The 22,489-nt window shown below is 35.7% G+C and overlaps 1 long non-coding RNA gene across 1 annotated transcript; it reads left to right on the top strand.

The window, feature by feature from the left end:
• The first annotated feature begins 468 nt into the window (after window positions 1–468).
• LOC141689300 (uncharacterized) lies at window positions 469–21,682 on the top strand. Its single transcript, XR_012562332.1, has 3 exons — window positions 469–642; window positions 1,522–1,797; window positions 20,722–21,682. It is a non-coding gene; the product is annotated as an uncharacterized LOC141689300 (long non-coding RNA).
• The last annotated feature ends 807 nt before the right edge of the window (window positions 21,683–22,489 follow it).

Here is a 22,489-nt window from a genome sequence, read left to right as displayed (position 1 = left end):
TTCGACGATCCAACCGTATGGATGTTAAAATACATCGATTTTAGTCATAAGAAAAAATTACAAAAAAAAATAAATTTATCTTGTATGACAAGAGTAGAAAATCTAGGAAAAGTTTGACTCCCAAACACAGGATTTGTTCCTAATCAACCAGATAATTTTTTAAAACGATTTTTTCGACGATCCAACCGTACGGATGTTAAGATACATCGATTTTTTTATAATAAAAAATTACAAAAAAAATTCAAATTTATCTTGCATGACAGGAATAGAAAAATCAAGGAAAAGTCTGACTCCCAAACAAAGGATTTGTTCCCGATCAACCAGATAATTTTTAAACACATTTTTTGATGATTAAAATACTAATATTATTTTCTCTCCCCTGGCCAATAATTTATATCCCCCTTGTTAAAATTTAGTTTCCCCCTTCATTTTTCGATCCCCTTTACTACTTCACTTTCTCCCCTTACTTTTCAATCTCAATTGAAACCGTCTCTCTATCTCCCTCTGGCCGCTGAACCGATGCATCACTCTCTCCCTCTCTCTTCAGAACCGATGCATCTTTTTCAACTCATTCTTCTTACCGGATCTCCTCAATTTGTTGTTGTTTATATTGGCGAACTCGGTCTCCTTCAATTCAAAGATGTTAGTCTCTCTCTCTCTATGTGTAGGTGTTCAACTGTTATTATTCACTAAAGTTGGTTAATAATATTAATTCATTTTCGAAAGTAGAGTACACTTGAGTAGATCGTTTAGTAGATGAAGCAATTGATTTTGGGTTTAACCGGAGCTGGAAAAGGTAAGGATTTGGCTGGAAGGGGCCGAGTTAAAGGAACCAAGGCGGTTTCGAGGTCTCAGACGGCGGGGCTTCAGTTTCTGGTTGGGAGGATTTCTAGATTTTTGATATCCATATAATGGTATTAGATATAACTGGGAAATATTTGTAGTAAGCATTAAATTAGAATTGGGATGAAGTTCCTCTTCACTGGTAGGTATCAAACATAAAAGCAAGCATTATTTCCAGTTTTCTGTTTCTTGCAATCATTCCCTAAATCTTACTCAGATGCAAGATATCAAAAAAGCCTCGTGGTTTTGGAAGGGGGAAGAAGGTGGGTTCTGGGAAGCAAGATAGTACACGACTATAAACACAATAATGATACTTAAAATTAGAGACAGGATCAAAGTTGTCCCTAAATCAATGGTTAGGATAAAGACATGCCATGGCCTGATGCCACAGCTCAGTAGCTGACCACCCGTTCCCTTCATCTATGTTTACTCATTAATTTTGTTTTGCTTGCATAAGGCCACATGTAGAGTTCACTTTTGAAATGTTCAATATTCTTATGCAAGTATCAGTTAAGAGTTGTGTTTAGTAAGCTCTCTACAGGGCAAGCTTACATTTCTCTTCATAATCTTTGATCACTCTGTGCTTTATTTACATCGATGCACTATATTATATTAATGAATATCTTAACTTTTAATATTTGTGAAAGACATTTATAATTTGCTTACACTCACTGGCAGGTTGTGGGGGAAGCGGTAACATAATGTGTTAATATTGTGGTAGAGAAAGGTGAGAAAAGAGAACTTTTAGGTAAGATTTAGAATGCGGGAGATCAGAAAGATGGAAGAAGCGGTGAGAGAAGACGGTAATAGAATTCGAGGTTAAGTAATCCTTTGAAGAATGTATGTTGTGAGCAAGTGGCTGCTCGATGGCCGTCGTGGCTTTCGGCAGTTGCGGGTGAGGCAGTCAATGGTTGAACGCCTCGTCGGGCGGATACTTTTGAGAAAATTGATAAGGTAAATGGTGGTGATTTGGTTGTGTAGCTTTTTAGTTTTTGAGTGATTTTATTATCTATTTTATTTTTGCATCGTCTAGATCATCTGAATGTTATAAAACTGGAAGGCCTGTGTTAGGTCACACTTTCACTGTAGAGGGGGTGAATACAGTGTTTATTACAATCAAATCAAACTTCAAGAACTTATGTAACAGAAAACAAACTTTATTTAAACAATAAACTCTGTTACAATCTGGAACTGTTATCTCTCAGTGATGAACAAAATATCACGAGAGCTGCTAGGGTTATAGTAAATAATATTCTCGATAATGATAACACTTATAGTGTAAACCCTATGTCTGTGTTTATATACTACACAGTTACAAGATAATCGCTAATTGATATGGAATATAATTCTGCTTCCTAAAATATATCAATCAGATATCTTCTATTCCAAGTATTCCATTCTTCACGGAATTCCTTCTTCATGCATATCTCTTCTTATGTTTATCTTGATCTTCTTAACTTTAATCAGCTACTGTCCTTATCTAATCGTCCTTCAGCACTTAAGTTCTGATATCTATCTCCTGATGCTTATCTCCTGATAACATAAGTACTGATATCCCTTAAGTTCTGTCGTCCAGTATAAGTACTGATCAGTTAAGTACTGATTTGTTCTGTTCAAATAAGATCTGAAATCTAAACATAAAACATATTAGCCATGACATTATCAAATATATCTAACAATCTCCCCCAACTTGTAAATTAACAAAATATACAAGTTTAACAGATATTTGATGATGTCAAAAACATTAAGTACAAATGCATGAGAAATAGACAAGATAACTACAACTTACAATCCTTAAAGCTTTTACCAATTCAACTTCTGATAACAACTTTGATCTGTATACACATCAGAATTTTAAGTAGTTGTAGATCTTTGACTTGGCTTCATCATTTTCTGATCTCTCTGATGTCAGGAGTTGTTCTGAGATAATTCTTCAACAAACATTTCTCAGCATATCTGAGTTCATCAATCATTCTCCGTTTGACATCTTTAAGCTCTGCAGTATCTTCACCAGTTTGAAATATTGCAGCTCTGAGATCATTAATCTTTGCTTTTCTCAACTCCCGATCTAGTCTTATGACATAAGCTTTGTTAGACTCTAGATTGAATTCAAGCCCCTTAATACCAAGATATGTTCTGATCTGTGCAGTATTAGGCTTCATATCAACAATATCACCATTGTGATTTCTGTACTTTGGAACATATCTGCTGTCAGACTTAACAGAATAAAGCCTTTTCTGTCTCTGAATCTGTTCTTTTAAGTAGTTTGCAGCAGTCTCTGTTATTCTGTCATCCACTTGAAGTAAGAATAATACATGCTCCAATTCTTCAAAATACTTCAATGGAACGGCATTTTGTCTTATATGATAAACCCTACCATCTGTCATGAAATACAACATGATGTATTCTTTCAAGTAGGTATGGTAAACCATCTGTACAGATTCTAGTTGATTCAATCTCTCAGGAGTTGCTCCAATACCTGGTTCACTCAAGGAAGTTGGATCATCGGTAGTGTTGTGTACTCTTCTTTCATCAGCACTTCCCAATCCAGTTTTATCTCTAGCTTCCTTTCCAGTAACTACTCTTGCTTCAAAACCACTTGAAGTAGTCTTCAAAGATTGAGTCTGTTTTGCTTTAGTGAATCCTGGTAGGAGTGTTTTAGATTTATTTTCTGATATCAAGTTAACTTGAGCACTGTCAGAGGTTACTTGCTTCTTCTGAATATCAGAACTTACAATTTCTTGACTCTGAACAACTTGAGCCATGTCAGAGGTTGTTTTAAAAACTTTTCTTGAAGTCAGAGCAAGATCATCTTTTCCATCAGTAATTTCTTCTTCCTCAGGAGGTACATAAGGCTTGATAGGTTCACCAACCTTTTCTTTACCCTTGGATCTTGGATCTATCTGTGGTTGTGATCTAGCCAAAGTTTCTTCAGTATGTATCCTTTCTTTGATCACAATGCCTTTAGGTTTTGGAAGTAACTTTTTACCAGAAGCTTCAGATTTAGATGTGACTTTCTCTGATTTAAGTCTGACTTCTTCTTCCTTTAAACTTTCCAAGTCCATCCCTGGATTTTCTTGAAGAAATAACTGTCTTGACATTTCCTCATCAAGATCTAGAAGTTCATCAGAACTTATCCTTTTACCAGCAGCAGAACTTATTCTTTTCCCAGTATCAGAACTTGTTCTGTGACTAGCTTGTCTTGATGTAAACCTTCTACCTTGACTATGACCACTACCCATTCCAGAGTTTCCTTGGTCATCTTTTCCATCATCCTTTCCTTGCAGTGACTTGTTGGTTTTGCATTTGGACTTAATTACCTTCTCCCCCTTTTTGGCATCAGCAGGTAATAAAAGAGAGATAAGTAGTTCCACTGAGGTCTGGATTTCAGTAAGTTGCGATTGCTGAGAAGCTTGATTTGTCAGAATTTGATCAATCTGAGCTTGTTGCTTCTCTTGAGTTTTCTCAATATAAGCAACCCTGTCAATGGTAGGTTGGAAGAACTTTTTCTTATCAATTTTCCAAACTTGTTCCTGTTTGATAAAGTTCTCCTGAATCTTGTGTAGCTCTGCATGAGTGTTGGAATGAAGACCTTGTAGATGTTTAGTACTCAATGCAGTGACTCTAAGCTGGGTTTTAAAATCATCAGAATGTAACATGTCATCAGCTTTAGTCAAGTGCTCAGCAAGATGTAAAGCATTAGGAACACATGAAACTGAGTTCCATTCCTTAGTCCACTCCTGACCTGCAGGAGTTTCACTCCAAGGTACTGGTGCATCCCTGATAACAAACTCCTTTACCAGTTCAGACTTAGGAAGAGTCAGTGGAGGAGTATGTCCTGAAGGACCTGCTTCATCAGCATCTACAGTTGTAGCAGCTTCACCAGTATCTCCAACATTTGCAGCATCAGAACTTAAAGAATCAGTATCTTCTGATAAGACAACTGTGTGAGTAGCAATGGAGGCTTCAACATCCTCTAATTGCTGATCTGATACTAAGTTCTGATCAACAGCCATATCCTGATGCTCACCTAAAATCTGATCATCAGCATCTTGATGCAGAGAAGGTGTTAGTGATAACTCAGGAGTTTGAACAGCATCAGTAACAGGTGTTGTGGAAGGATTATTTGCTGTTGGAGCTTCTAAGAAAAGTATTTCAGGCACAACCAGGTTCTGAATATCAATTTCAGCACTTGTGCCTGGATCAACAAGAGACATAGAAGGTGAATTAGCCTTGTCAGATACAGGTTCCTGAGATGGAGTTGATGGAGAAGAAGTGACTGGAGCAAATTCTTTGTCTTGTGAGATCAGAGATTCCTGATCCCCTTCCTTAGCTGCTTCCTCCTCATCATCTGAAACTGGCCTCTGTGCCCTCTGTTTCTTGTACTTCCTTGTTGATTTGGATTCCTTGGGAGTGTCAGGAACCGTCATACGTCTAAGCCTCTTGAGAAGCCTAGAACCCCCAATTGCAGAATCCTTCTGAGAAGTTGCCTTCTCAGCTTCATCTACCACAGGTTCTGAAGAGAGAATCTGATCCTCAGAATCTGATTCATCTCTCAAAGTAATCCTCCTCTTCTTCTGAGATGTTTGAGGAACAGTCTTTGTTCTCTTTGGCTTAGAGGATGTAGGCTTCACAGTTAATCTTCCACTTCAACATTTCGAAATTAATCTGAGACTGTTACCAAATTTTACTCACAGATAAGTCAAGTAAAGGGTTAGACTGAAAAATCAGAACTTAGACCTATACCAGAACTTAACAGTCATCAGAACATAATGTCTTAACTTGAACAAGGAATATCTATCTTAGTAAATATTCATACAAGTTCTTAGTTATGAACGTCAGAACTTAATCATCAGAACGTGTAACTAGAACTTGTCCTCAGAATTTGTGCAAAAGTGACACAATGACTGTTTATCTAAAATAACATAGACCACCACAGAAATTTCATCATTCATATGGAGTGATGTGTGTGTGCATTAAGCTAAATAACAGACAAAGAGTAAAGTCTGATCTACTTCAGTACATCTTAGAAATAAGTCATAATTAAAATTTTGCTAAAGAGCTGTCATTATCCTGAAACCTACTGATAAATGAGTTCATGCATGAGTCCACCTCAACTGTTTTTGTGCTAATTTTATGCATCTTTTGAAATTCTATTTTACAGTGGCTTCTCAGTGTAAGTGAGTCACGACTGCTTATCAGAATTTATGCTATTATCAGAGTATTTCTCCAGTAATCATAGAGTGTGAAAAGTCACCAAGAAAATATTTTGCTTTTCTAATGCATATTTACTTAATACCAGCAATGCACTTGGGTCGTCCCATTCACATTTTTACTCTAGATCTCAAAGGAGTACCTGATATTATTCTTTGATTTTTGTTCTTTTTTTTTTTTGATAAGTGAGGTTTATCAGCATTTAGTACATTCAGCAGTTTTACTAGAATCAGAACTTAAACAGATGAGTAGCATTATTCTAATTTGGGACTTAGTAGTAAGATGAATAAAGTAAACTAAACTAAGCTCAAGTATCAGAATTTGCTTGTGTCATAAGCTTTCCACAGAAATAATTACTTCTTTCATGGGATCATTTGTTTATTGAAGACTAGTAGGTCAGTATCTAGCACAATTATCCTCATAGGATTGAATAGTTACTGATACAGACATATCACTTATCAGAGTTTAGAACCATATATCAGACAACAGTCAGTACTTAAAGACATTTATCAATTAATGCACAGAATATACAAAGAGATTAATTCTGTAAATACTGATCATAAAGTCTGATAACATAGAACAAGTTTAAGCAGATTTAGAGAAAGAACCTGAAATCATTCCAAGTTCATTTACCAATTTTGAAAAGGTAGCTTCACACAGTGGTTTTGTGAAGATATCTGCTACTTGTTGATCTGTGGGAACAAAATGCAATTCCACTGTACCTTCATCCACATGTTCCCTAATAAAATGGTACCTGATGCTGATGTGCTTTGTCATAGAGTGTTGAACTGGATTACCTGTCATAGCAATAGCACTTTGATTATCACAGTAAATAGGGATTTTGAAATATGTTAACCCATAATCCAGTAACTGATTCTTCATCCAGAGAATCTGTGCACAGCAGCTTCCTACAGCAATATACTCTGCTTCTGCAGTTGATGTGGAAATTGACTTTTGTTTCTTGCTATACCAAGAAACCAACCTGCCTCCAAGAAATTGGCAGCTTCCACTTGTGCTTTTCCTGTCAATTTTGCAACCTGCAAAATCTGCATCTGAGTAACCTATTAATTTAAAATCTGATTCTCTAGGATACCATAATCCTAGATCAGCTGTTCCTTTAAGATACTTAAAGATTCTTTTTACAGCTGTTAAGTGAGGTTCTCTTGGATCTGCTTGAAATCTTGCACAAAGACAGGTAGCAAACATGATATCTGGTCTACTAGCGGTTAGATAGAGAAGTGAGCCAATCATACCTCTGTAATCAGTAATATCTACTGAATTACCAGTATCCTTATCCAGTTTTGTTGCAGTGGCCATGGGAGTGGATGCACTTGAACAGTCTTGCATTCCAAATTTCTTCAGCAAGTTTCTGGTGTACTTAGATTGACAAATAAAAGTTCCTTCTTCACTCTGCTTGACTTGAAGGCCCAGAAAATAACTAAGTTCTCCCATCATACTCATCTGATATCTTGACTGCATTAGTTTGGCAAACTTTTTGCAAAGTTTGTCATTTGGAGACCCAAAAATAATATCATCAACATAAATCTGGATCAAAAGTAAGTCCTTGCCATGGTTGAGATAGAACAGTGTTTTGTCAATAGTTCCTCTGTTGAATCCACTTTCCAGAAGAAACTGAGTTAAAGTCTCATACCATGCTCTAGGAGCTTGCTTAAGTCCATAAAGTGCTTTATCAAGCCTGTAGACATAATCTGGATGTTTGGAATCTACAAAGCCTGGAGGTTGTTCAACATATACTTCCTCTTCCAATTCTCCATTGAGAAAAGCACTTTTCACATCCATTTGAAAGACAGTAAACTTTTTGTGAGCAGCATAAGCCATGAATATCCTTATGGCTTCTAACCTAGCAACTGGAGCAAATGTTTCATCATAGTCAATTCCCTCCTGTTGAGAATATCCTTTTGCAACCAGCCTTGCTTTGTTCCTTACAATTATGCCATCACTGTCAGTTTTGTTTCTGAATACCCACTTTGTACCAACAACCGATCTATTCTTAGATCTTGGCACTAAGGTCCAGACTTTGTTTCTTTCAAATTCATTCAACTCTTCCTGCATTGCTTGCACCCAATCAGCATCTTGAAGAGCTTCTTCCACTTTCTTTGGCTCAGACTGAGAGAGAAAAGAATTGTAAAGACATTCATTCGAAGTACCTGTTCTAGTTCTGACACCTGCCTCAGGATTTCCAATTGAGTATGCTCCCCCTGCATTGGTGCATCTTCCTTTGACGTAGTCACCACAGTTTCAATAACATCAGAGTTTAATCCATCAGAATTTAAAGTATCAGGACTTAGACTGTCAGGACTTGAGGTATCAGAATATGAATCTTCATTTTCAAATCTCAGCTGATCATGATCAATGCAATCTTCAAGTCCAGTGATCTTCTTGTCATCAAAAGAGACATTGATAGATTCCATGACCACTTTTGTTCTCAAATTATAGACTCTGAAGGCTTTTGTAGAAAGTGGATATCCCACAAAGATTCCCTCATCAGCTTTTAGATCAAACTTGGATAGCTGTTCAGGATGAGTCTTGAGAACAAAACACTTACATCCAAATACATGAAAGTATTTGAGATTTGGCTTCTTGTTCTTCACCATCTCATATGGTGTTTTTCCATGCTTGTTAATGAGTGTTGCATTTTGAGTAAAACAAGCAGTCTGCACAGCTTCAGCCCAGAAATAGGTTGGAAGCTTTGCTTCTTCAAGCATTGTTCGTGCAGCTTCAATGAGAGTTCTATTCTTTCTTTCAACAACTCCATTTTGCTGTGGAGTTCCAGGAGCAGAAAATTCCTGCTTTATTCCATGATTTTTGCAGAACTCTTCCATTATCAGATTCTTGAATTCAGTGCCATTATCACTCCTCAAAATTTTCACAGAATCTTTGATCAATTTATCCAGATGTTTGACATGATCAATCAGGATAGATGCAGTTTCACTTTTTGTGTGCAAGAAATACACCTATGTGTATCTGGTGAACTCATCTACTATGACCAACGCATATTTCTTCTTTGCAATAGACATGACATTCACTGGACCAAATAGATCAACATGAAGCAGATAATAAGGCTCAAGAATTGATGATTCAGTCTTGCTCTTGAACGAAGATTTTCTTTGTTTAGCCTTCTGACATGAGTCACAAAGACCATCAGGAACAAACACTGATTTTGGCAGTCCTCTCACAAGATCTTTCTTGATCAGTTCATTTATCTTGTTGAAGTTTAAATGAGAGAGTTTCTTGTGCCAATTCCAGCTTTCTTCAGTTGAGGCTCTACTCACTAAACAGATTGCAGAACCATCAGAACTTGTTGAAAGCTTAGCTTCATAAATGTTACCACGCCTGAATCCCTTCAGAACAATTTTTTCTTTAGATTTACTAATTATTTCACAATGTTCTGCAAAGAAATCAACATGATAACCTCTGTCACAGATTTGACTTATACTCAGTAAGTTGTGTTTAAGTCCTGAGACCAGAGCTACATCTTTAATGATGACATTCCCAAGATTGATATTGCCATATCCCAAAGTTTTTCCAATGTTGCCATCTCCATAAGAAACACTTGGGCCAGCTTTCTCCACAAAGTCTGATAGCAGGGCCTTATTTCCAGTCATATGTCCTGAACATCCACTGTCCAGAACTAAAATATTTTTCCTGTTGCCCTGCAATCAAAAAGACCACTAATTATTAGTTTTAAGGACCCAGACTTGCTTGGATCCTTTGGCCTTTTTAGGTTTGTTAACATTTGCAGCGGATTTAGCATCAGATTTTATGTTAACAGTTTTCTTATCAGAACTTATACTACCAGACTTTGAATCAGAACTTACACTAGAAGGAACAACAGAAACTTTCTTTAAAGAAGGTTTTATTTGATAATAATCATAGTACAAACTATGATATTCCTTACAAGTATAAATGGAATGCCATAAACTACCACAATGAAAACAAGGATTTTGTGGTTTGTATCTAACAGACTGACTCTTAACTCCTGACTTTGTAGATAAGGAGTTAATATTCTTATTCTTCCTGCAAAAAGAAGCCAGATGGTTAGAACTTCCACAGTTATGACATGCTTTCCTAGGAGCATCAGGAACAGATTTATAGTTATTGCTTTTATTCACACCTTCCTTTCCATTCCTGTTTTTCCTAGGTAATTTTACCTTGTTTGCATTCTTAACATCTTTCAGCTTATGCTTAAGCTGCTTCTTTGTCATTAAGCCTATGTTAACTTCAGCTGTCTTTTCCTGTTTTAGTTTGTCAGAAGCTAATTCCTTTTTAACTTCTGATTTCTCATTTTCAGATTTTTCAGTTACAAACTTAACAGGTTTTAACTTCGGCTTTTGCTTATCAACAGGCTTAATTTCTACAGTTCCTTTTTCATTTTTATTTTCTCCATAGCCTAAGCCCTCTTTCCAGTTTCCACTGCTTAGCAAATTTTGAGTTGTTTTGCCAGAGTTAGTCCAAGTTCTGATAATCTCTCTCTCCTTTTCTAACTCAGTTTTTAGAGATTCATTCATTTTTAGCACTTCATCCCTAACATAAAAAGCATCATCCCTATCCTGCTGAGTTTGATGGAACATGACTAACTCTTTTTCTAAGAAATCATTTCTTTTCCTAAAAGCAAGATTTTCAGAAGTTAATCTTTCACATGTTAAAGTTTGATCTCTATAACTAACAAACATGGTTTTAAGATATCTTCTCAACTCATTAATATCATCAGTATGAAAAGCATAAGTAGTCTGAGGTACCTTTGTTTCAGCAGCTTCAGAACTGCTCTCAGAACTTGATTTATCAGCATTTGCCATCAATGCATAGTTCTCCTCACTTTCAGAGTCTGAGGTGTCTGTCCAGCTTTTCTGCTTTGTGACAAGAGCTTTGCCTTTGTCATTCTTGGTCTTCTTGCAATCAGGAGATATGTGGCCTTTCTCACCACAATTATAACATTTAACATTAGCGTAATCTCCTCTGTCAGACTTTCCTCCTCTTCCTTCAGATCTTCTGAAATTCTTTTTATCAGAACTTATGCCTTTCCTGGAAAACTTCTTTCCCTTCCTGAACTTCCTGTATGCAATCTTTGTGATTCCTTTCACCATAAGAGCACACAGCTTCATCATCTCCTCATCAGCATCAGTTTCAGGCAAGCTTTCAGAATCTGAGTCATCATCACTCTCAGAACTTGATGACTCAGTATCAGACTTTATGATAAGAGCTTTACCCTTGTCTTTCTTTGAGGAAGGTGGTTTGGGGGATTCCTCTTCAGCCTTGAGAGCAACTGTCCTTGACTTTCCTCCTTTCCTCTTGCTTCTTTGTTCCATCTCAAGTTCATGAGTCTTGAGCATTCCATAGATTTCATCAAGAGTTGTTTCATCAAGATTGTAGTTGTCTCTTATTGTTGTTGCCTTCAAATCCCAACATTCAGGAAGAGCTAACAAGAATTTAAGGTTTGTATCTTCAAGATCATACTCCTTATTTACTAATGACAAGTCATTCAAGAGTTTGACAAATCTATCATATACATCAGTCAATGACTCATTAGTCCTAGAGTCAAAGTGTTCATACTCTTGAGTGAGTATTGTCTTCCTGTTCTTCTTAACTGTTTCAGTTCCTTGACACCTTGTCTCCAGTGCATCCCATATCTCCTTAGCAGTCTTGCAGTTGATTACCCTGTTTGACATTACATTATCAATGGCACTATGCAATAAGTGTCGTACCTTGGCATCCTTAGCAATAGATGCTATATCTTCAGCAGTGTAATCACTCTTTTCCTTTGGTACGGTCATTGCTGCTTCACCTGCAACTATGTAAGTCATATGTCATAGACCTATTTGTATATTCGAGGATTCAACTCAACTCAAATAAGAATGTAATAAGTAAATAGTGGATCGACCGTCAGAGAGATCTCGTAAAGTAATATCTGTCAAAGGATTCAGAGACAATGTTCATCTACAGACTTGAGGAATTAATTCACTGGAAGAAGTTCAAGAAATTGATCATGCCTCAGTGATATAAGTCAAGATTGTGGATTTAATCAAGTGACAGAGATCTCGTCAGGGTATCAATAAATTACAAGGATTTAATCTGAAGAAAATCAAAGTGTCAGAGTCAAGACATGAAGAAACGTCACGGAAGTTAGTCACTCATGAACCAGACAGTACATCGAGTGTCAACGTTGAAGTGGTGGAATTGATTCATAATTTTCATTGATTTTCAGAAGGTTTGCAGAAGAATGGTTGCTGCTCAAGACTAGAATTAATTCTCTATTAATTAATTAAGTCATCTAATTTAATTAAGAAAATAAATTATATCTGCGAAGAATAATTTATTTATTAATTGAATTAATTGATTAATTAATTCTGAATTAATTCTAGGAATTTTAGGAATTTTCAGAAGCTTAATTGGATTAAATTCAAGCATTAAATCAGCAAGACAATTGAAAATGAACTAGCATGACAATCAGGATTGTCATACCGATTGTCATGCTAGGCCATTTTCCATTGTCATACCGAAAGTTACTCTAGGAGGATGATTGTCTTGCTAGTTCATTCTGATTGTCATGCTAGTTCATTCAGATTGTCTTGCTAGTTCATTCAATTGTCCTACCGAAAGTCATACAAGCTATAGGATTGTCATGCCAATTCAATTCTATTGTTTTGCTGATTTAAAAAGAAGCAGAAGACTTTTCTTTAATAATCTCAATCATTATTCAAGAACAAGAGACAGCAGCCGCAGCAAAACATTTTATCTTCATCTGCTTTATTCAAGATCATAATTTCTAGATTGTAATGTTAAATCTAATCCACTAGAAATCTTTATCTTGTTCTTGTATATCAATCTAGCGGATTAAAATCCCTAGAACTTAATCTCAAATCGCGTTTAGCATTTGATTCTAATTATTACAAAAATAGAAAAAGTTCATGTCGAATTTATTCTAAATTTGTGATAATTAATTTGAGATTAATTCCTTGTAATCGATACAGTTGTTGTAACACCTTTCAAGTTTAATAATATTTTTATTTAACTTGAATTTTGTTTCACATTTTTTATTCCGCATTTTATTCGATTATTTGGTAACGTTTGTATTCAACCCCCCCTTCTACAAACACATTGGGACCTAACAATTGGTATCAGAGCCTTCTGATTAACGAACGAATCAAGATCCTAGACTTTTGTGATTTTTCAACTCCTTGAATTTTTATTTATTCAAAAATTCATAATGACTTCACATAAAGTTGGAACCGTTAAAATTCCACAATTTGATAAAGAGAATTATATCATGTGGAAGAAGAAGATGCTATTATTTTTACAAGTTGCAAATCCCAAATATTCAAACTTGTTAAAGAAGGGTATAAAAACTCCGATGGTTATTGAACCGGAGGTAATAATAGATGGTGTGGTGACTACTGAAGCTAGAACCTATCCAAAAGAGCCTGAAGATTTTACTCCTGCTGAGAAGGAAGAAGCCTCCTTGGATGCCAGCCTTCAATTAATATTAATTGATTCTCTTGATCCCTTGATGAACAGACATGTGATGAACTGTAAAAATTCCAAACACATGTGGGAAACTATTGAGGTAATTAATGAAGGCACAGAGGAAGTTAGGGAGAACAAGTTGGAAATCCTAACCTCTGAATATGAACATTTCAAATCAAATCCAGGAGAAGGAATTACTGAAGTGTTTGAGAGGTACAATGCGTTGATCAACAACCTGAACATCAATGGAAAGTATTATTCAATCAGGGAGGTCAACAAAAAGTTCCTTTTAACACTACCAGCTCATCTTGAACATAGAATCACTGCCATTAGAGAAGCTAGAGATCTGAGTGAGATTTCTTTGGACAGGCTCTATGGAGTGTTAAAAACTTATGAGTTGGAGCAGATTCAACAGAAGGAAGTCTACGGGAAGGATAGAATGGTCAGCACATCTACTGCACTTGTAGCTGAAGGTCAACAACAACAGCAATCTCAACAATTGGAGAGAATGGTACAGTTTTCCAAGGCTGAGGAAAATGAGTTAGTAGCAGAATATGATCCTCCTACTACAAATCAATCAAGTGATGATTTTTATTCCTTGGAAGAGCTGGAGCAATTGGAAGACGAGTCAATGGCCCAAATTGTCAAGAGATTCTCCCATGTCAGATTCAAGAGGAATCCCAAGCTTAAGTACAAGTCCAACTACAACAAATTCCAGAAAGGTGGATCTTCATCCTCTAACACCAGCAGTGGTGGATACAAAACAGGGATGGTTGATCGGAGCACCATTAGATGCTATAACTGCAATGAGTTGGGACACTTTGCCACAGAATGTAGAAAGCCAAAGCAAGTAAGAAAGAACTCTGAAAGGGCTTATCTGGCAAAGGGAAGAAGCTGGGATGATACTGACAGTGAAGATGAAGATGAAGGAAATCTTGCTCTTATGGCTATTGATGGAAAAGCTTCATCGTCAAGAATAGAGGTAAAACTTTCTGATGCTGAAATGGTTTATCATCTAAGAGGTAACTTAGATTGTGCACGTCGTGATAATGAACTGTTAAGTTTACAGATCACAGACCTTGAGAAAGAGGTCAATGAATTAAGACTTGTGCACATTAATCAAGACAAATTAAAAGAACAGGTATCTTTTCTAGAGAATAGAGTTGACTGTTATAGAAAACTCGAAACTATTCTCAAAGACAAGATCACCGGTCTTGAGACTAAGGTTAGAGCCTACTTCAATTCTTGTTCGAAGGCTAAAGAGTTCTACAGTAAGTAAGCTGTTAATCAAACATCTGGAATAGGTTATGATTACAATGCTGCTATTGGAGAATTAGGCATAAACTCCCCTCCTCATGTATGTGCTAAAGGGAGGGAAGTACCACATGTGCTTAAGGGTGTTGATGAACCCCTCTATAAAGCATCAATTGCTGAACCATTTGATGCGACCTCTTCTGTTATTCAAGAAGAAATACGTGCTGAGGATCATGCTTATGAGAAGATTGTTTCCAAGTCAAGTGAGTCGAAAGTTCCAGTCAAAGTTGTGAAAGCAACTGAGACTAACTCAGACACACATGAGTTGGATAACAATAATGCCATGTCTACCATGCATAAATTGCCTGCTGTTAATCACTCTCATAAAGCATGTGGTGTTGCTAATTGTATGTCTTGTGCTTTTAATATGATGTATGCTTATTTTAATGGTAAGCATGTGTCTAATGATAAGACTACTCCTCGTCAGCATGTGAATAACAAGAAACATGATAGGTCTAAGACTGCTAGTCCTTCTAAGGCTAGAAAGGAGACATTTGTGCCTAAGCTTAAACAGAAATTTGTTAAGGCTGTTTACAAGGTCAAATGTTCAGTCATTGAGGATGTTGAGACCATTAAAATTAAAAATGTTGTTTTGCCTGACAAAGGACAGTTCTACAAGTATGCCGGGCCCAACCAAGTTTGGGTTCCGAAGAAGGGTTAATCCATTTGTGTTGCAGGGCATTAAAACAGGTGAAACCGGAAGTGTGGATTCTTGACAATGGATCATCAAGACATATGACCGGAGATAGAGCCCTGCTATCAAATGTGGATTGAGAAAGCTGGCCCCCTGGTTACCTTTGGAGATAACAGCAAAGGTTTATCTGAGGGATATGGCTGTTTGCAAGCTGGGAATGTTATCATTGTAATTTTGTATATTGTGCTAGGTTATTATCAGGAAGCAGTATCTAACATATAGCACCAGTGACGAGACTTGAGAATATTATGACATATCAGGCACCTGCTGCACATTACACTTGGAATTGTACTCTAGTAAGATGTGTACAAGTGTACTCCTGATTGGTAAGTCAAAAGAGGAAGTCAATGCACCACAGTTCATGGACTTTGCAGCTGCAGATCTATTGGACTATGCAATTTCTTCTTCACAATCTCACTTCAGGTTGGTATGAACTAGTATACTGCTCAAGCAATCGTCAAGGACATGGTATGGCACTCTAACTGCAGTTACAGTTTTATATGAATAAGTAGAGTCGTCATATTAATAATTATCTTATCACTAAGCACAATCATATTGTTTTATATGTGCAGTGGTATATTGATTATGCAACATAACAATTAGTATCTAAAGTACTTGACAAGTATCGGTCAATGATATCTTGTTAATATTATGTTGCAGATATTTGTAAGCTTTTGACATGAATGAGAATTACTTAGACTTTACCCTAAGTGATCAATGTTTTATCAAAAACTCATTCATATTGAAAAACAAAATTAAACTTCTTTCTACATTAGTGATTTCTTATTTCATGTAAAATCTTTTGAAATCACTATTGTAAATCATTTTCTCTCTATTACCATATGTTCTATGATACAGGTTCAGTCTCCATTGACTTTCTTTCATTGACAGTCATGAGGTTGAAAACCCACAACGTCTATCCCAGACTGTAAAGACAAACACAAAAACAGAACCAACCAACACTCTCTTACCACTAAATGTAGTATGAATGAGCGTGAGGGAGATAGTGCTCAGTGCACCACATAAGGAAGGTTCTGTAGTCAACCCAGTAGCTCTGTCTCCTACATAGATGAGTAGTATTTAAACCGAGACAACTGCTAGCCCCCATACATCTTCTCAAAAAGATGTAATGGCTGAAAAGGCACAAAAACAGTTACTAGATTCATTCTCTCAACAGGGTGAGTCTATTGAATTTTGCCTGTCGGCCAAGGTATCCGATGTAGTGTCACCACTTCAAAAATAATCAATTCTTGATGCACAAGGAGAGGTTACACACACAAAGGATGAGTTGACGGAAACAAGAGTTTCGACCATTTTAAGGTCAGATTCGATTGTTCAAGGTTCGTTAGTGGACCAATTGCCTTTACAGGTGTTAGGAGAGGATACTGATCCAAAAGCCATATGTCAGTGGTCAGTGTCTACCTCCCCAGGCTTAAATCCCCTGGATGCATCTGCGGATAGTGGATCTGACATAGGTGCAGATCGGCAACTTGTTGACAATGATTCAGATATTACCTGATGAGTCACAAGGAAATGTCTTCACAGACATTAGAAGGGAACCTTGATCTTTATGCTAAAATCTTTGGATCATTGTTTACCTTCCCAGAATTCAAATCTGGAACCCTAAAAGGGAAACTAGCAACTTGTAGATTATGACTCAGATTTATCTGACGAGTTTAACAAGGATGGGGATTTGCGAACTCCCATTGCACCACCTGTGACCTCCTTAAGGATGGCTAAGGTGATTTTCCTTGCAGGTACAGCTGGAATATGGAGCTATGAGAGAAGAGTGATACACTTGTGAGAATGAGTGTAAACACGAGTGGAGAGAAGAGTGAAACTCATGTGAGGTACACTAAACACAATCACACACTCACAGTGAGGAAGAAACAGAAACTACTTGTTATTTCTTTTCCAACCAAGTGAAATATGAGAACTCCTTCAGACGACGGCATACATTCCTTCTTTAAGGGGGAGATAAAAGCTTAAGTAATAGTTTGGAGGATTCCTCAACTAAGGGGGAGAAATAGCAGGGAGTAAGAAAAAGATCCTACTTGTACACTACACCACACCATTGTTGTTTGTAACTACGGATCCTATTGTACGGGAGAGGTGGTAAACACAAGGTGATTTCCTAGTAAGGGAAGAAGCAGTTAGGGGAGTACCATTGGTTTTTATCTGCGGATCCTATTGTACGGGAGAGGTGGTAAAACGAAGGTGATCTTCTTTAATCAGTTGATTCTCATAGGGGGAGAAGCAAGAGATATGGGCTTCTCAACAGGAAATGTGGTTGTACAAATGAAGATGGAACTACTTGAAGATATGTTCAGTCTAGAGGAACATCTACTTGGAATCTGGAAAATGTTAAATCTCATCCAGAACTTTTCTGCTATTTACTTTGCATGTATATTTATATCTTTTTCTTATTTGTTAGTTGAGTTATCCTCTAGGTATTTGTGTGTTATTGTCTAACAAACAAATAGGGGGAGATTGTAAGTCATATGTCATAGACCTATTTGTATATTCGAGGATTCAACTCAACTCAAATAAGAATGTAATAAGTAAATAGTGGATCGACCGTCAGAGAGATCTCGTAAAGTAATATCTGTCAAAGGATTCAGAGACAATGTTCATCTACAGACTTGAGGAATTAATTCACTGGAAGAAGTTCAAGAAATTGATCATGCCTCAGTGATATAAGTCAAGATTGTGGATTTAATCAAGTGACAGAGATCTCGTCAGGGTATCAATAAATTACAAGGATTTAATCTGAAGAAAATCAAAGTGTCAGAGTCAAGACATGAAGAAACGTCACGGAAGTTAGTCACTCATGAACCAGACAGTACATCGAGTGTCAACGTTGAAGTGGTGGAATTGATTCATAATTTTCAGTGATTTTCAGAAGGTTTGCAGAAGAATGGTTGCTGCTCAAGACTAGAATTAATTCTCTATTAATTAATTAAGTCATCTAATTTAATTAAGAAAATAAATTATATCTGCGAAGAATAATTTATTTATTAATTGAATTAATTGATTAATTAATTCTGAATTAATTCTAGGAATTTTAGGAATTTTCAGAAGCTTAATTGGATTAAATTCAAGCATTAAATCAGCAAGACAATTGAAAATGAACTAGCATGACAATCAGGATTGTCATACCGATTGTCATGCTAGGCCATTTTCCATTGTCATACCGAAAGTTACTCTAGGAGGATGATTGTCTTGCTAGTTCATTCTGATTGTCATGCTAGTTCATTCAGATTGTCTTGCTAGTTCATTCAATTGTCCTACCGAAAGTCATACAAGCTATAGGATTGTCATGCCAATTCAATTCTATTGTTTTGCTGATTTAAAAAGAAGCAGAAGACTTTTCTTTAATAATCTCAATCATTATTCAAGAACAAGAGACAGCAGCCGCAGCAAAACATTTTATCTTCATCTGCTTTATTCAAGATCATAATTTCTAGATTGTAATGTTAAATCTAATCCACTAGAAATCTTTATCTTGTTCTTGTATATCAATCTAGCGGATTAAAATCCCTAGAACTTAATCTCAAATCGCGTTTAGCATTTGATTCTAATTATTACAAAAATAGAAAAAGTTCATGTCGAATTTATTCTAAATTTGTGATAATTAATTTGAGATTAATTCCTTGTAATCGATACAGTTGTTGTAACACCTTTCAAGTTTAATAATATTTTTATTTAACTTGAATTTTGTTTCACATTTTTTATTCCGCATTTTATTCGATTATTTGGTAACGTTTGTATTCAACCCCCCCTTCTACAAACACATTGGGACCTAACAAACTACAACAGCGAGCTTGGTAGGTTTGTGAGGCCCTTCCTTGATTCTATCAAGGTATTCTGGATCTGTTGCTTCCAGAAACATGGTCATCCTTACCTTCCATATGGGATATTCAGATGGTCTCAATATGGGAACTCTGATAGTCTCATATCGACTCTGAGTTGATGTCTTTGATGATTCCTCAGTTTTGGTAGGCTTAGTTGGAGTTTCTGTGTCAGACATGATTGTGTTTGGATCTTTAACTGTATGTGTGTTAACAGAAGGCTCTGATACCACTTGTTAGGTCACACTTTCACTGTAGAGGGGGTGAATACAGTGTTTATTACAATCAAATCAAACTTCAAGAACTTATGTAACAGAAAACAAACTTTATTTAAACAATAAACTCTGTTACAATCTGGAACTGTTATCTCTCAGTGATGAACAAAATATCACGAGAGCTGCTAGGGTTATAGTAAATAATATTCTCGATAATGATAACACTTATAGTGTAAACCCTATGTCTGTGTTTATATACTACACAGTTACAAGATAATCGCTAATTGATATGGAATATAATTCTGCTTCCTAAAATATATCAATCAGATATCTTCTATTCCAAGTATTCCATTCTTCACGGAATTCCTTCTTCATGCATATCTCTTCTTATGTTTATCTTGATCTTCTTAACTTTAATCAGCTACTGTCCTTATCTAATCGTCCTTCAGCACTTAAGTTCTGATATCTATCTCCTAATGCTTATCTCCTGATAACATAAGTACTGATATCCCTTAAGTTCTGTCGTCCAGTATAAGTACTGATCAGTTAAGTACTGATTTGTTCTGTTCAAATAAGATCTGAAATCTAAACATAAAACATATTAGCCATGACATTATCAAATATATCTAACAGCCTGGTAACATCAAGAATGTCATGTAGTATGTACCTTGTGTTTATATATATGGAGCATGATTTAGCCGGACTAGCTGCTAGCCCAACAATCAAGTTTACATAGCTACAAGTTGGATTTTATTTGTTTACTAGTGCTCTAAAGTTGTAATAGAAATAGTTGGTTTTTATTTTCATTTGGGTAGTTTTGTTGATTGAAATGGTTCATTTTATGCTTTATCTGAATTGGTGTGGTAGGTCAAGTGTTACATGCATCAACTATTGTCAGGACTCGAGCACTGTCACATTCATTTGGCAGTGCGGAATGATGAGGAACTGTGACAAGCATTCTCTTGTTGTACCCCAACATATAGGCAATGCAAAAATAGTCCATCCCACGCCATATTTCGATTCTTCACTTTCTTGTACATTTTTTCATTTATTTGAAGCATACTATTTGTAGAAAATGGAGTATGATGTCTTACTGTTGATCTTACAGTTCCACCTCGACCAATGGATCCCAAAAAGGATTTTGGCAGTTTATGGGTATGATAGTGTAGCATGAAAAGAAAGAATGGAGGAATGGTGCAGAACGATAAACTTCAAGTTATTAAGCACCAAGGAGATATTGGAGGTGATATGGATGATCCTGATTTACCCAAGTACGTGGAGTCTTTATATTTTTGTTGTTGGTTGACTTTCCGCATGAAATAAACTTACTTTGACTGCTTATAATTCAAGTTGCAAACCAGTAAATTGTGCTGACTTGGTTAAAAAGTTACAAAATCATAAATCTGATGATAATAGTCTGGATATTGAGTTGGACTTTGGAAATGGAAAATATTTTGCTTTCTTACGATTGGCTTTCAAGGATAATTGTATTGTGGAGGTACACTTTCATAAATCTATATTAATAAGCACCAATTCTGTGATGGAAATCTAATGTAGTTTTCTTTTACAGGCTGCTATATTTACTCTGTACACCTTGAAGAATGAAACTGACTTTCTTTTATTTTGTTGTGGACCAAATCGGAAGCTCTTGGAGAGGTAGTACTCTAATTTTATCTACCTACTTCTAAGTCATTGTAGGTAATTAAAATACTTGTGTTATTAATTTCCTTATATTATGTAGTTTTAGCCACCCTTTTTATGTTTAGTTACCAAGATGTTTCAAAATTATCGGAGATTGTATTTATTTTTTGTTATTATTCTTGGATAAAAAAAAGCTTGTATCTTGGATAAAAAATGAGCATGTATCTTGAATAAAAAGGAGCATGTCCTAGTATACATCTCAAATTGATTTATTTTATAATAGTATCTGACCTTGTATATAATGTAGAATTTGTGCTCTCTTGATTAAGCTTTTTCCAATGCATTCAATTTGATTTAATTCATCCCCCAACTCCAATAAATAACTAACATTGCAGGTAATAAGATGTCAAGTTTGAAGATCGAAGGGAGAAAATGGGAGCTCAAGATCTTAATTTCTAAATTGAAAAATGAGTGTTAAAAATAGATTTGTAGCTACAATTGTAATTCTTCTTTATAAATTTTGAATATTAAATATTAATTTTATTTGTAATTTTTTACAATAGGATTAAGACATAGTTTCATTTAACAATACTAATTGATTTATTTTAAATGAGCTTGATCTTGTAAACAGTTGTGTGAAAGCCATTAAAAATGATTAAAACTATTGTATGTCTTATTTTACAAAATTATTTTTTTAAAAAATAAACTGTTTTTTGTGATAATCTTGGATAATTGCTTTTGAATAAAAAGTTTTATTGAACTATTATCCAGATAATACATAATTAAATAAATTGTTGTTTGAGGAGGAACCTGATAAAAGTTTGAAAAATTTGGAAACCGTTGTATGCTAACGGTCCTAATAAACCGTTGTGGTTATCATACTGGAACAAATGTTTTATTTTTAAAACTGTTATTTTTCAGTATTGAGACAATGATTCGTATTTTCAAATTATTGTTTCATTCATCTTTAAACAAGTATTGAGATAATGGTTCAAATTTTTAAATTGTTGTGTGTAACAAATTAAAATAAAGGTTTTCTTATAACAATGTTGTCTTTAAGTATTGAGACAACGATTCATATTTTAAAACTGTTGTCTCTTTTATCTTTAAACAAGTGCCTGTGAATCGTTGTGTTAAGTTGTTAGTAACTGTTTAAAAAACTGTTGTCTGAACTCAATCACACGGCGCCTCGATAGACGACGGAAAATTTCAGTGACAGACAACGGTGCAAAACC

The sequence above is a fragment of the Apium graveolens genome, chromosome 10 (genome assembly GCF_009905375.1).
Source record: "Apium graveolens cultivar Ventura chromosome 10, ASM990537v1, whole genome shotgun sequence".
Classification (NCBI taxonomy): Eukaryota; Viridiplantae; Streptophyta; class Magnoliopsida; order Apiales; family Apiaceae; genus Apium; species Apium graveolens.
This window is presented reverse-complemented; position numbering and strand designations above follow the sequence as displayed.